The following is a 14,333-nucleotide window of genomic DNA, read 5'->3' on the forward strand; positions in this document are numbered from 1 at the left end:
AGGAAGCAACACAGCATGCTGTGGAGGCCGATGCTGGCGAGAGCAGTGAGCTGGGAGAGGAGCACATTGGAGGGTGCAAAAGAGCAAAGAGGTTCTCGGATGAGGCAAATGCCTCCCTCCTGCAGGAGGTTGAGTCACACTGGGGTGATTTGACCCAGGGAGAGTGTGGGAAGCCCAAAGACCTACCAGAAAATATGGGCTGAGATAGCAGAGGTGGTCTTGTCAGCGACCAACGAGGAGCATGAGAGCAACCAATGCCGCAAACGATGGAACAACCTTGTCGGATCCACAAGAGTAAATATTACATTTATTTACATGTACTTATGTATTTATATAATTTGATTTGTAAGAGTCATGAATGAATATCAGCAGATGTGAGGTCGTTCACTTTTCTTTGGTTTTATTGAAACAATTACAGAAAATGTGTAATTTCTTTCAGATGCAGGCATATCAATTATGCAGCAGGAACTGGTCCAGGCTGCTGGATAACAGGCTGCTCTGGTTTGCCTCCCTTCTGTTCTGAAATGGGTGTAGTTGGCAAGAACTCATCCTTGGGCTCAACAAGGCTGACATGATCTGCCACTTGGGTCCCAAGGCAGCATGATCTTAACCTTAATCCCAATGCACCTTGTCTCAACAGTACGTGATGCACAGCTGTATCAACGTAGTTATTCACAGGATCACCACTGTGGATCATCAGACCGTCAGCAAATTTCATGGACTTGGCTGTCTGGCCTCGGAGTTTTCCGGAAACTACCACCTCGCAGCCCTTGGCTCCACTTTCCATAATGAAGCGGAGGACACCATAGCAGGATTTACGCACTGCCAGGCCACCCAGCAACTTGTAGCGCAGAGATTCTGCCTGAGCAATGGCACAAAGCCCTCGAGTGGCAATCTTTTTGGCATAGAGCTCAACATTTCCCTCTGGGAAACCAAATCGCTTCTGAACGACGGCAGTCAGCTCACGGATTCGGCGACGCTTCTCACCCAGCACATTCTGAGTCCTGGTCGCCAGGATGATGATCTCGGTCCTGGTCGATGTGACTCGCACCTCCACGCAGCTGTAGCCGTCCTCGGCCAACTTGCGGGTCAGCAACTCGTTCCGTTCTGCCTTGAAGATGCCGTCCGCCACCGGGAATGTTGTACTCAAAGCCTGCGGTCACGGTGCACGTCTTTAGGTAAAGAATGATAATGATGATTATCATAATAATCATGATTAGATCTGTCGGTTATGTGTTGTATCAGTCTCCGAGACAGTACCTAGCAATGATATCACGGAATGATCTCATGCCTTTTGCAGAAGAAGCTATCGATGATGAGGTCCATGCAGAGGTGAACGGGTGGGGGGCCACCAGTCACCAGCAACATCACTGAGATGGAGGAGCGAGTACTAGCACTCGTGGGGAAGCACCCCCGGACAGCCACGCAAGCATCTGCAGACCCTGAAGTGATGCCACATGAGTAAAGCTTACATCATTGCGTGATGTAAAGTCAACCGATGCATCACCCACTCATATCCAAACAATAACATATGATAGATGATTTCTAAAATTGTCCTATAAATAATTCTGGCCTAATGAAAATCATTACAATGTAGAATGTGTTGATGATCATGAAATGTGATGTCTGTGATGATTTTGATAGCGGTGGTGCTTTTGTTGTGCATATGCTGTGTGTAGCGCTGTTATCACCTTGTGACCCGAGCACCCCCTTCTCCTCTTATAACCTCATTTGTGTTTTGCAGCTCAGCCAGCAGCGCGTCCCAAGGCAAGACCACCGAGGCCTGAAGCTGGGCCGGACTCGCCGCATGATCCTACATCTGGTGCTGAGGAGCTCTGATTCTCGCCCGTCAATCTGCTGGGTCTGTTCTCTACAGATGAGAGTGCGGACTTCGAGGGACCTGCATCGCCAGGCTCCAGAAGGCATTCCATCCCAAGGCCATCTCGTGCTCCTCCGGTCTTTCCCGCCTCCACTCTGGAGGTACCGGCCCCAAGCACCTCGCCACACGGCACCCCATTTGTCCCCAGGACGACGCCGATCCTGCGGAGGTTTCGTGGACGCAGCAGGTCTGTTCCACGAGCGCCACATGAGAGCGGGAGAGATGGTACAGTTGTCCAGGAGGACTGTAGACATTGGTGACCAGATCCTCTTTGCATTGGGGGGCATATCCCGACAGCTAGCCACCATGACTGAGTGCGTTCCGCGGATGGCGGAGGCTCTGGAGGCGATAGCTAGGAACACTGCTGGCACAGGCCTCCCAGTGGTCCCGGAGTGTGGCACTCAACCCCTAGGTTCCGCACCACCAGTGGCAGCAACGACACATCAGAGGCAGGACCAAGATCCTGCTTCTGGATCCGAGAATGTTCCCACCTCAACACCCCCCCGCTCCCGTATCCGTGCAACCACCACCTCTGCCTTCACCCCCCCCCCCAATGAGGCACCGCCTGAGGAGCTCTTCGGCCAGGTGGCGTGGTGCGAGGAGGGGAAGGGGTAGAGGTGGGGAGAAGAAGGGGAGGGGGGGAAGAAAAGTGAGGTGTATGTCCGCAGGTGATGGCTGTATTATATCTCCATTAGGGTGTGTGCAATTTGTTGTAATGTATGGGGGAGGGGACCACCCTCCTGCTTTGCCTTTGTATTCTGTGTTGCTGGACATGTTGACCATTTGGTTGATGTCAATGATCGAAAAAGTGGGGTGGGGGTGGGGTGTTTTTGCCCATGATATTTATGATTTCAGAACAATGGTCGTATAAAATGTTTTTTATTCAACACAACCTTGTCTCAGATAGCTGGACCGTTACACACTGGTGATTCCTTAACATGAGGGTGTTAAATAAAACTTAACTTGAATTAACTTAAACTTTAACTGGCACCAAGGTGATGCCCACCATTGATGTCTGAGCTGCACACACACAGTAGTGTGTCAGTGTTGTCAATCACAGCAATGTTCTTTCACACAAATCATTCAGTTATGAGCTCCTGACATACGAGTCTTGCAGCTATGTAGCCACCACGGGCCCTTTCCTGCGGTCTGGAGGGGGTCGTGGGCATGGTTGCATAGTCAGCCTGATTGTCTGGCCCTAGGTCAGCATCCAGCCCCTCGTCCTCCTCTTCCTCTCTCTCCTCAGGTGGACCATTGGTCCCTTCTGGCGATTCTTGTCCCCTCCTGATAGCCGGGTTGTGCAGTATGGAGCACACGACCATGAATTTAGTTACTTGCTGGTGTTTGTATTGTAGATCCCCTCCTGAGTGCTCCAGGCAGCTAAAGCGTTGCTTAAGCACAGTAATTGTTTTCTGGACCACATTGCGTGTGTTTCTGTGGCTCTGGTTGTATTGCTTCTCAGCTTCGGTGTGGGTGTCACTCAGTGGGGTCATCAGCCAGGTGACTAGGCCATATCGGTTGTCACCAAGCATCCAGCATTGTCCTTTTGGCTGACTCTTAAACATGTCAGAGACAGCGCTCTCACGCAGGATGTGAGCCTCATCGAAGCTGCCCGGACATTTGGCATTCACTGTCATTATTATCTGGTTATGGACGACAACTAGTTGGACCTTCAGGGAGTGAAATCATTTTCTGTTACGAAAAAGCTCTGGATCCTGAGAAGGTGCCCGCATGGCGATGTGAGTGCACTGTATTGCTCCCTGCACCTTGGGAAACTGAGCAATGCGGTAGAATGCTCCGGCCCTGTCAGTCTGAGCCTCCGTGGTCATGGGGAAGCTGATAAAGTCCATCCTACACACGTACAGGGCTCCATGACCTGTCTAATGCAGCGATGTGTGGCATCTCGACTGTGGAGGCCCGAAAGGAACCGGATGCATAGAAAGACAGTGCCGCAGTGACCGTGACCTCGACCAACAGTGATATCTTGATGGCAGGCTGTATATCTGGCCTGATGAGCTCACATATTTCATTGATCACCACCTTGTGGAAGCGCAGTCTCCGAAGGCAGGTGTGCTTGGACACGTCGAGGTAAGACCTTTTTTCCCTGTAAGTGCGGGGTGTATATGGTCTGGACCTCCTCCTCATTCTGGCATGTCGTAGATTGGGCACATAATGGTGTGCATTATGTGACTACACGCTGCAACATGTGAGTATTCATCGATGCAGACTGAGAAATGGCCAGCCCCATTCCAATGAAAGTACAATAGCGATTGATCAGAAGCAATAATTTCCAGACTAAAAGACATCTGCAGTAAAACCCAATCGCCCAGAGTCTGAAAATATGTCTGTTGAGATGGTCACTTCACCTGAGAAGAACTCCAGAGTTAATCCAAACTCCCCCGAAGTTGAAGCAGCCTTTTCAATGAAGCGACCTGCGATTTGAAAAATGGCGTCCACGCCGCTGTGATTCGTTCAGAACAGTCTCACTGTTTCAGAGCGGCGTTTTGGGCGAGCGATATTGTGGGCGAAATGTGTGCGAGGTGGTGAAAGTGACACTGGGCAATCTCCAGGGCGTTAGTTATGCCAAATGTGATCTTTACGACAAAAAAAAGTGGGCGGGCGGTATTATTGAATCTCGGCGTTAATTACTTGTGGAAAGTAACGCTGGCCGATATTATGGCCGTTGGTTTCGCCCAGTCTGATGATTCCACCCAAAAAAAGTGGACGGGCGGTATTATTTTTTCCCGGCGTTACGCACATGGGGAAAGTAACGCTCGGCAATAAGTGTACAAAAAATGAGTGTCAGTTTCCATTTTGTGGCTAAATGGGCGATATCTGGGCGTTACACCTCATTTCAGTGGTAAAATGGACATTAAGTGGGCATTATTCATGCAAAAATAATGGAAAATCTAGCCCCTGATCACTATCCTGTGACTCCTCCAGTGTGTGGACATCGAGTATGAACAGAATCAGGCTTGACTGTGATCCATCTTCAGTAGGGGAATAATCTGCCAACAGCCATTGTCTAGTCTCCCAAGTGTATCAAGATACCAAAGTACCTTTGCTGTCCACAGAAACAACACCCCACCATGAATCAGCAACTTCAGGAGAGAACGAGAGAAAAATGAAAAAGAAATAAAAGAGAAAATTAGTTGACCCACATCAACTATTTGCTGCTTGATGGATACCTTCTGGAACTAACCTTAAAGGCATGTTTGAGCTTTATTTTTAAGTTGTTTTCCTCCTAGATTTCTCTGAAAGAATGGACAGATAGCCCGCTCATCATGTCCCCTCTCCCTTCACCCATCTTCTTTTCTCCAATGAAACTTACGGCCGGTGCTGAGAAGCATTCTACTTAACTGAAGAGCGCCATGTCTCAGAATTATGCTTACTTATTCTTTTGGTGGCCGCAGCTCGCTAACAAGATGTTATTGAGGCCAGTAACTGAAAGTGGCTGAGGCCTCCTGACTGCCGTGTTGAGCGGGCACCATGGATGTATCACTCATCGCGCCCGTTGGGCACCCAAACCCAAAGCCCTATATCCCCACCTTCGCTCTGCGAAGAGGCTGTTAAAATGACAGCCTTAGTGTGATCAGGATGTGTTCAATTTTTTGGGCTGAACAGATCAGACAACTCCCACACACTGTTTGTCAGGAGATTTGGGTTTTTCTCCTCTGGCTTCTTTGGGGCTGTTTGGTCTTGATCAGGTAGATTGGAATACTTTTCATTCTCCCCCTCCAATTTTTGCCTTACTCTTGTGAAGGGTTTCACAGGTATCAGCCACCATGGTCAAGTGACCATTCTTAACATGTGTGCCTAGAAAATAGTTGGTAGACTATTTTCCCATCAGCATAGCCAAGTGTGAATCTGACATCCACACATTTCTGGCAGAGTTTATTGGAATGTAATCAGAAATGGACAACGGCTGATCTTCCCCCACCCTAATCCAAAGGTGCTGAGGCCAATTGCAGCACCTCAATGGAGATCAGTCAATTCAACACAAATTGAAACGATTTAATCGGCCACTTGGCAGTGTGACTAGAGCTCTGCCTCTTTGTTGCAAGAGTAAGTGGCGTTAAATTATGATGACTCTTACCTTTTTTTATAACCTTACCATACATCAATTAACTGGATTCACACCATTCGTGTTCAGGGAGATTCCAAAACTCTTTGTAAATGTTGTGCTCTGCAGGATGAGTACAGTGTAAATTCCGGTGCATATAACAAAAATCGATGTCATGACCTCTGTGAAGCTATCTGAGTCACCCAGAAGAATATTATTGATGAGTGTCATAGAGCGCCTTTCACGACCACCGGACATCTCAAACACTTTACAGCCAATGAAGTACTTTTGGAGTGTAGTCACTGTTGTAATGTGGGAAACACGGCAGCCAATTTACACACAGTAAGCTCCCACAAACAGCAATGTGATAATGACCAGATAATCTTTTTGTTATGTTGATTGAAAGATACATATTGGCCAGGACATCGAGGATAACTCCCCTGCTCTTCTTTGAAATAGTGCCTTGGGATCTTTTACATCCACCTGAGAGAGCAGACGGGGCCTCGGTTTAACATCTCATCCAAAAGACAGCACCTCCGACAATGCAGCACTCCCTCAGCATGGCACTGGAGTATCAGCCTAGATTCTTGTGCTCAGGTCATTGGAGTGGGAGTTGAACCCACAACCTTCTGACTCAGGTGAGTGTGCTACCCACTGAGCCACAGCTGACACTAGAGAAAGCAGTATGATTGAAATGTAAAAGAAGCCTCAATAGAAATAGGCAATTGAGTACTTCTTGCTAACAAAAGGGAAAGTTAGCAGACCAGTGGGAAGTACAGATAAATCCCAGTATACAGAATAAAAGAGGGCTCAGTGGGGAAGCGTACACAGGAACCGCCTGATGCAAACTAATGTCCTTCCTTTTAGTATTGGAGGAAATGGCTATAGTTTCATTTCAATGACAGGAGAAAACAACAACAACAACAGGAGAAAACCCAAATATAGAGAACTCTTGGAGAAGGGACCAGGAGTACAAACTGCAAATAGTGGAACTCAAACTGAAGCAGCATGAGCCAGATGATGTGATAGTCATTCTGAATATTTGGAAGTGCTGGACGCAATGCCGGAAACAAATTCCAACTTGGAGAGGAACAGAAATAAGGTCCAATCAGATGAGACCAAAGATTGGTGCGACAGAACTCACAGCAACTCTGTGAATCTCATTTAGAAATTGAATCGATTCCAGCAGCACTATCAGAGGTTGCTCATATATCCTTTAACGTGAAAGATGCAAGTGATACATCAGGGATATCATAATGTTATGAGAAGTTGTTTAGGGCATGCTATTAAGACAGTCAGAGGACTGATCAAAAGAACATGTCGTGCTATTTAATTTCAATAAAATGAAAAAGGGCAAGAGCATGTGCACAGAGAGAATTTGCCTTTGGATAGCATTTTTCATATCCTCGGGATCTCCCAAAGCACTTCACAGTCAATTCATTGCTTTTGAAATGTAGCCAATATTGTTTTGCATGCAAACGTAGCAGACAATTTTCACAGTGAGGTCCCATTGGGAGCAATGAAATAAATGACAAGATAGTTTGTTTTTGGAGGTGTTAATTGACTGATAGGCATTGCCCAGGTCACTGACCAAACTCTCCTGCTCGTCTTCGAATACTGCTGTAGGATCTTTAACTTCTGCCTGAACAGGCAGATGGGGCCTCTGTTTAATGCCTAAACCCCCAAAATAACACACCTTTGACAATGGAGTACTCTCTCAATAGTGCACTGAAGTGCCAGCCTAGATTCTAAATTTGTCCTTGGATTAACCCCAAATCTTCTGATTTCAGAGGTGGGGTCACTGGGCCAAGCTGGCAGAGAAAAGAAAGGCAACAATTGCAGAGTTCCCGTTCCACCTGGCTAAATTTGTACCAGAAAATTTTATCGCCATCATTACATCACTCCAGAGTGGGATCAAATCTAGAAATCACCTGGTCTGTATGACTCAGCTCTGTATTGGGCAGTGCATTTATCAACTGAACCATTGATTCATTTCTGATGACTCCTCCCAGCAGACGTTTTGATCTGGACCCATGACCTTTGGCATATGAATTACTTGACAACAAAAGACTAAAGTCCATCTAGTTCACCTATTACCATTCTGGTAGTCACATGATAAAACAAGAATGGAATTGCTGACTAATCATGGCAATCAATCTATCAATTAGTCTACAACAGGCCTGGACACGAGGGGGACAAAATTGCCCCTTTCTATAAGGCCTGTGGCCGCCTGAACGCGACGGCCATGGGTCAGTGCAGACTGGCCGCCGAGTTGCCACAGAGGGGCTGCCATTTTTTAAATCGCCCTTTGCCAGGGTCAGAGCCGACCCCTTACGGACCAGCAGTGACCCCTTCCCAAAATTGCCCTTTTGCGGAATTGCCCCGTGGGAGCGGGCGCCGTTGTCAGTCGGTACCCCCCGACAGCTTTTTCTATCGGTACACTCCTTGTTGGTCGGCGGAGAGGAGGTGGCGATGCCGGCGATGCCATTTTATTTTTTATTTGTCAGCCGACTGCCAGATCGGCCTGACAATTATGCCCCGGGTTCGGTCGGGCTGCCAGCAGGCGGTCTGGCATCCCCTCTTGGCCGAAAGCCTCCCTGGTGGCCCGGTGAACCGATGTGTAAAATATGCAGAGCTCGCAGCAGCCCTCCCCTTTAACTGATGGAGCGGGACGTTGTTGCGTGTCAGCAACGGGCTGACACCATCAGCGCGGCACTAATGACCGGTTGGGGCAGCGGACCGGCTTTAAGGGCACTACCGCCCCTCAGCCGCCACAACATCTGCCCCGACCAAAAAAAACTTCAAAGTGCCGAATATCGACGGCATCTCCACTGCATAAGTTGCAGCGGAGAAAAACGAAAGAACGGAGGGTGCGCCACCTTTTGGGCGGAGGGCAATTTCTACCCCGGGGTAAGGAATCTCCCAGTACATCATTGATAGGATAACTTTCAAGAGGAAGTACAAGTGATCACTTCACCATAAATGTTCTCCTTTTCTTCAATGAATAACCTATTTAACATTATTTTGATTGATAATGTAAAAGAGGACCTCTGGAGGCATCCATCTTTGCTCTCGGCGTAGAAATCCAATGCTGCCACACTTGAGCCTCCAAAATGATGTGCAGAAAGCATGCCCTCATGACGAGTCAGAAGTGGACCATTTGCCATTCTGGTGTAGGTAAAAGAAAGGCGCCCAGTGCACATGCCTGAAACAGGCGTTAGGACCTTTGCATATGCAAATAAGGGGCCCATTGTCTGTTGGAGGACCCTGTGCAAAATTGGTTTGCCCTAAATGCAGCCAGCACCGGGCCAGCTGGATTCAGAAAAACCAGGTCCACATTCATGTGGCCTAACTGGCAGTCCTTAAGGGGACTGCTGCAGGTTTCCACCAAAAAGATAATTTTATAAAAAAATACTGACCTTAATCTGAAGCTTGGAATGAGCAGGAGTGCTCCTCCCGACCCCACATTAAAACTGCAGGCTACAGCCGGCCACTGCTCGCCACCCCCACATCCCACTGCCTTGACGCCCCCCCACCCCCCGCCCCTCCCCTCAGTCCCAATCCCCCCTGTCCTGATATCCCAGATCACGCCCCACCCCCTGATGTCCCTCCGTTGCCCAGTTGCCTCCCTCCCGATCGCATCCCCTTCCTCTTTAACGACCTATGTTAGGGCTGCTGCTGGTAATGCAACGGCCCAAAATCCGAAGCCTCTTCACCAACGAGCTCCCTGGAGACGCCCAGTGGGTGCCTGCAGCTTTCCGGTCTCATTTAACTGAAGACCGGGGCCCAATATCAGGTGGGCCTCGGGCCTACCCAATGGGATGCAAGGATCGTTACTTGCGTCCAGTCCGCACTGGCCTTTTTTCGGCCATAGTCTACATTTTTAAATGAAACACTGAACTCCTTGATAGTTTAGCTGGTTATGGCAGTGCGTAGCTGAGTGAAACAGATGTGATAGGCCCTAGGTTCAGTCCTCTATCTGTGCTGACGTAGCTAATCTCACTATGGTGGCAGAAGGGCAGGTACAATTGGCCCTAAATAGTTATGAATGATTGAATTCAGCCAGGTTTGTATTTCAGGTTGCTATCCTGTGACCCCCTGCTGGACGTGGATGCGAGGCTAGGATATAATTGATCTTGGTGATGATGTTCCGTGTGGCTGAAGGCACTTGCTAATATTTTAAGTTCATAGAATCATAGAATCATAGGAATTACATGAAAGTGAACATCAAAATTCAAAAAATAATGTATATTAAATAGCTGGGGCAGGCTGTGGTAGGCTGTGGTGTAGAAACTATGACTAGTGTCAAAAATAACAGTTTTTATCATTGCTGCACTTCAAAGCATCCTTGAGGAGGAAAGAGAGGATTGATACTTAGGGCGTGAGCCATTTTGTATTCAAACTGTGCACTGCACAGCTGGATTAACAAGCTCTTCAACAAATTTTAGGGTAATTGGCTCAATAGCTACTTGAAAGGCTTTGAAGGAGCATTATTGTCGATGCTTTGTCGATTGGCTGATATGGTTTCAAAATCTTTTTCACAGGAATCATATAGTACAATCATATAGTAAGGAGCTGTGAGAGACTGTGGAGCAATGTGATCGGGGCCCAGGAGAGGCGTGAGTTCAGGGCCAGGAGCCCAGGGGCAGCACGGGCCAGCCCACACTGCGATGCGTGTGTGCACTAGGTCCGTGCAGCAGAGCAGGTCTCCAGTTGTCTTGGGTAATCCTTGCCACTGGACCAGGACCTAGCTCTGTCAAGCCCGTGTGGTGGCTGGTGTGCAACGGTCACCACACATGAAAAAAAATCTACGCACAGGCATCTTCCACCCTCAAGGATGTAGTTCGGGTTCTTCGTTCGAAACACCTGTGAACTCATCCTTTTTTTTTGACGTAGAAGCAAGTCATCCTCTTTCGAGGGACCGCCTATGATGATGATGATAGTACAAAACTGTATATTCCTGGGTTTGGTTAGCGCTTTTGGAATATTGAAATAAAAGAAAACTATTTTTGCATTTTTTACGAAAGGAGGAATTTCATCCCTCCACCCAAAGAGACTATCACGTGCTTTCTGCTGTGATACATTTACATGCACGGATTGAATGGGATAACAACATAAATCATAATGCGATGATTGTTTTTTTATCTGTCTACGTTGCATAAATGTGATATTACACGTGGACTAGAGTGATAACCCATTTATACAAGGCACAAGTTAGGAGTGTGATGGAATACTCTCCATTTGCCTGGATGAGTGCAGCTCCAACAACACTCAAGAAGGTCGGCACCATCCAGGACAAAGCAGCCCGCTTGATTGGCACCCCATCCACCACCTTAAACATTCACTCCCTCCACCACCATCGCACCATGGCTGCAGTGTGTACCATCTACAAGATGCACTGCAGAAACTCGCCAAGGCTTCTTCGACAGCATCTCCCAAACCCACGACCTGTACCACCTAGAAGAACAAAGACAGCAGGCGCATGGAAACATCATCACCTGCAAGTTCCCCTCCAAGTCACGCACCATCCTGACTTGGAAATATATCGTCGTTCCTTCATCGTCACTGGGTCAAAATCCTGGAATTTCCTACCTAACAACACTGGGAATACCTTCACCACACGGACTGCAACGGTTCAGGAAGGCGGCTCACCGCCACCTTCTCAAGGACAATTAGGAATGGGCAATAAATGCTGACCTTGCCAGCCCCGCCCACCTCCCGTGAATAAATGATAAAAAATAATCTTGAAAGCATTCTGTTTTATATGAGATTTTATAGGTGAATGTATCAAGTTTTAATATATTAAAATGTCAGCCTTGGCTTAAAAGTAGCACTCTCATCTTTGAGTCAGAAGGTCATAGGTTCAAGACCCACTTCAGAGACTTGACAGACACTTCAGTGCAATACTGAGGGAGTGCTGCACTGTTGGAAGTGCCGTCTATCAGTTGATACGCTAAACTGCGGCCTCATCTGCCTTCTCAGTTGGATGTAAAATAAATTCCACGGCATTATTTGAAGAAAAGCACGAACGTTCTCCTGGTGTCCTGGCCAATACTTATCCCTCAATGAACATCTAAAACAGATGATCTGATTATATATTTCATTGCTATTTGTAGGAGCATGCTGTACCCAAATTGGCTGCCGCATTTCCTACATTTCATCATCATAGTCAGTCCCTCGAAATCGAGGAAGACTTGCTTCCACTCTAAAAGTGAGTTCTCAGGTGGCTGTACAGTCCAATGCAGGAATTACAGTCTCTGTCACAGGTGGGACAGACAGTGGTTGAAGGAAAGGGTGGGTGAGGAGTCTGGTTTGCGATACGCTCCTTCCGCTGCCTGCGCTTGATTTCTGCATGCTCTCGGCAACGATACTTTAGGTGCTTAGCGCCCTCCCCGATGCTCTTCCTCCACTTTGGGTGGTCTTGGGTCAAGGATTGCCAGGTGTTGGTGGGGATGTTGCATTTTATCAAGGAGGCTTTGAGGGTGTCCTTGAAACATTTCCTTTGCCCACCTGGGGCTGGCTTGCCGTGTTGGAGTTCCAAGTAGAGCGCTTGCTTTGGGAGTCTCGTGTTGGGCATGCGGACGATGTGGCCCGTCCAGCGGAGCTGATCGAGTGTGGTCAATGCTTCGATGCTGGGGATGTTGGCCTGAGCGAGAACACTGACGTTGGTGCGTCTATGCTCCCAATGGATTTGCAGGATCTTGCGGAGGCAGCGGTGGTGGCACTTCTCCAGCGCTTTGAGGTGTCTACTGTATATAGTCCACGTCTCTGAGCCATATAGGAGGACGGGTATCACTACTGCCCTGCAGACCATAAGCTTGGTGCCAGATTTGAGGTCCTGGTCTTCAAACACTCTCTTCCTCATGTGACCGAAGGCTGCACTGGCACACTATTCTTACAACAATGATTACACGTCAAAAAAGTACTTCATTGGCTGTAAAGCCCTTTGGGATGTTCTGAGGTCGTGAAAGGTACTATATAAATGCCAGTTCTTTCTTTAAGTGAAGGTGTGCACTTCTGTCAAGGTTGAATCATACCAGTAACATGCACCATTGCTCTGATGCAATTTTAAGATTCATTGTGGCCATGCTCCTTGATGGCTAAAGACATAGATGTAAGCAGAAACAAAATAAAGGTAAGGGTGGGACACACCCCATCCCACACACCCCATCCCACACACATGCTTTTTAATGTTTCATTAACCTCATTTTATATCCGTCAGTCGTGTCTCAGTTGGTAGCACCCATGCCTCTGAGTCAGAAGTCTCATCGCCAAGAGCATGCAGGGTTATGTGCTACTCTCTGAAGTACCTGTTGCAACAACTGCTCCCATTCCTTCTCCTCCTGCTGCCAGTAATGGATGCCCAACATCACTCTCATGTTCCAGTAGGGCAAGGACCTCTTTGTGCTAAGAGAATGGATGGAAAGGCCAAACATGTCAGCCAGAAAATACTTTCAGGAAACCTCCTTCAACTCTTCAGCTAGATACCAATGATCTGAGTATTTTCAGGTGAGTGCCTCTTTAAAGTGTCAGTTGTGGTTCAGTGGGTAGTACTCTTGCCTCTGAGTTAGAAGACTGTGAGTTCAAATCCCACTCCAGGAACTTGAGCACAGAAATCTAGGCTGACACTTCAGTGTAGTACTGAGGGAGCACTGCAATGTCAGAGGTGCCATCTTTCTGATGAGAAATTAAACTGTCTGCTCTCTCAGGTGAACATAAAAGATCCCATGACACCATTTCGAAGAAGAGCGTGGGAGTTATCCCTGGTGTCATGGTCAATATTTATTCCACAATCAACATCACTAAAGCAGATTATCTGGTCATTATCACATTGCTGTTTTTGGGAGTTTGCTGTGTGTAAATTGGCTGCCGCGTTTCATACATTACCACAGCGACTACGCTTCAAAAAGTACTTCATTGGCTGTAAAGCGCTTTGAGACGTCCTGAGTCCATGAAAGGTGCTATATAAATGCAAGTCTTTCTTTTATTTTCACTACTGCACAATGATCCATCCTTGCGAGCGCAGTGCATAGGCAACTCCGAACAACAAACAGTGAACGGAAGTGCACCCTTAAATAATAGTGAAACTTGCTATGAAAAGACTGTTGCTGCTGCATTCCACAGCCAGGTACAGCTAGACACCAGGAGTCAACCACCTGTAACATAAATGCCAGTGCAGCCTTCGGTCACCTGAGGAAGAGAATGTTTGAAGACCAGGACCTCAAAACTGGCACTAAGCTTATGGTCTACAGGGCAGTAGTGATACCCGCCCTTCTATATGGCTCAGAGACATGGACCATGTACAGCAGACACCTCAAAATGCACCATTGTCAGTGTTCTTGAAGATCCTGCAAATCCATTGGCAGGATAGTTGCACGTCAGTGTTCTTGC

At 47.7% G+C, this 14,333-nt stretch overlaps 1 pseudogene; it reads right to left on the reverse strand.

Annotated features, from left to right (window-relative positions):
• Positions 1-414: 414 nt before the first annotated feature.
• Positions 415-14,333, reverse strand: part of LOC139266090 (small ribosomal subunit protein uS3-like) — a 58,016-nt pseudogene continuing 44,097 nt past the window's right edge.

The sequence above is a fragment of the Pristiophorus japonicus genome, chromosome 6 (genome assembly GCF_044704955.1).
Source record: "Pristiophorus japonicus isolate sPriJap1 chromosome 6, sPriJap1.hap1, whole genome shotgun sequence".
In the NCBI taxonomy this organism is placed as follows: domain Eukaryota; kingdom Metazoa; phylum Chordata; class Chondrichthyes; family Pristiophoridae; genus Pristiophorus; species Pristiophorus japonicus.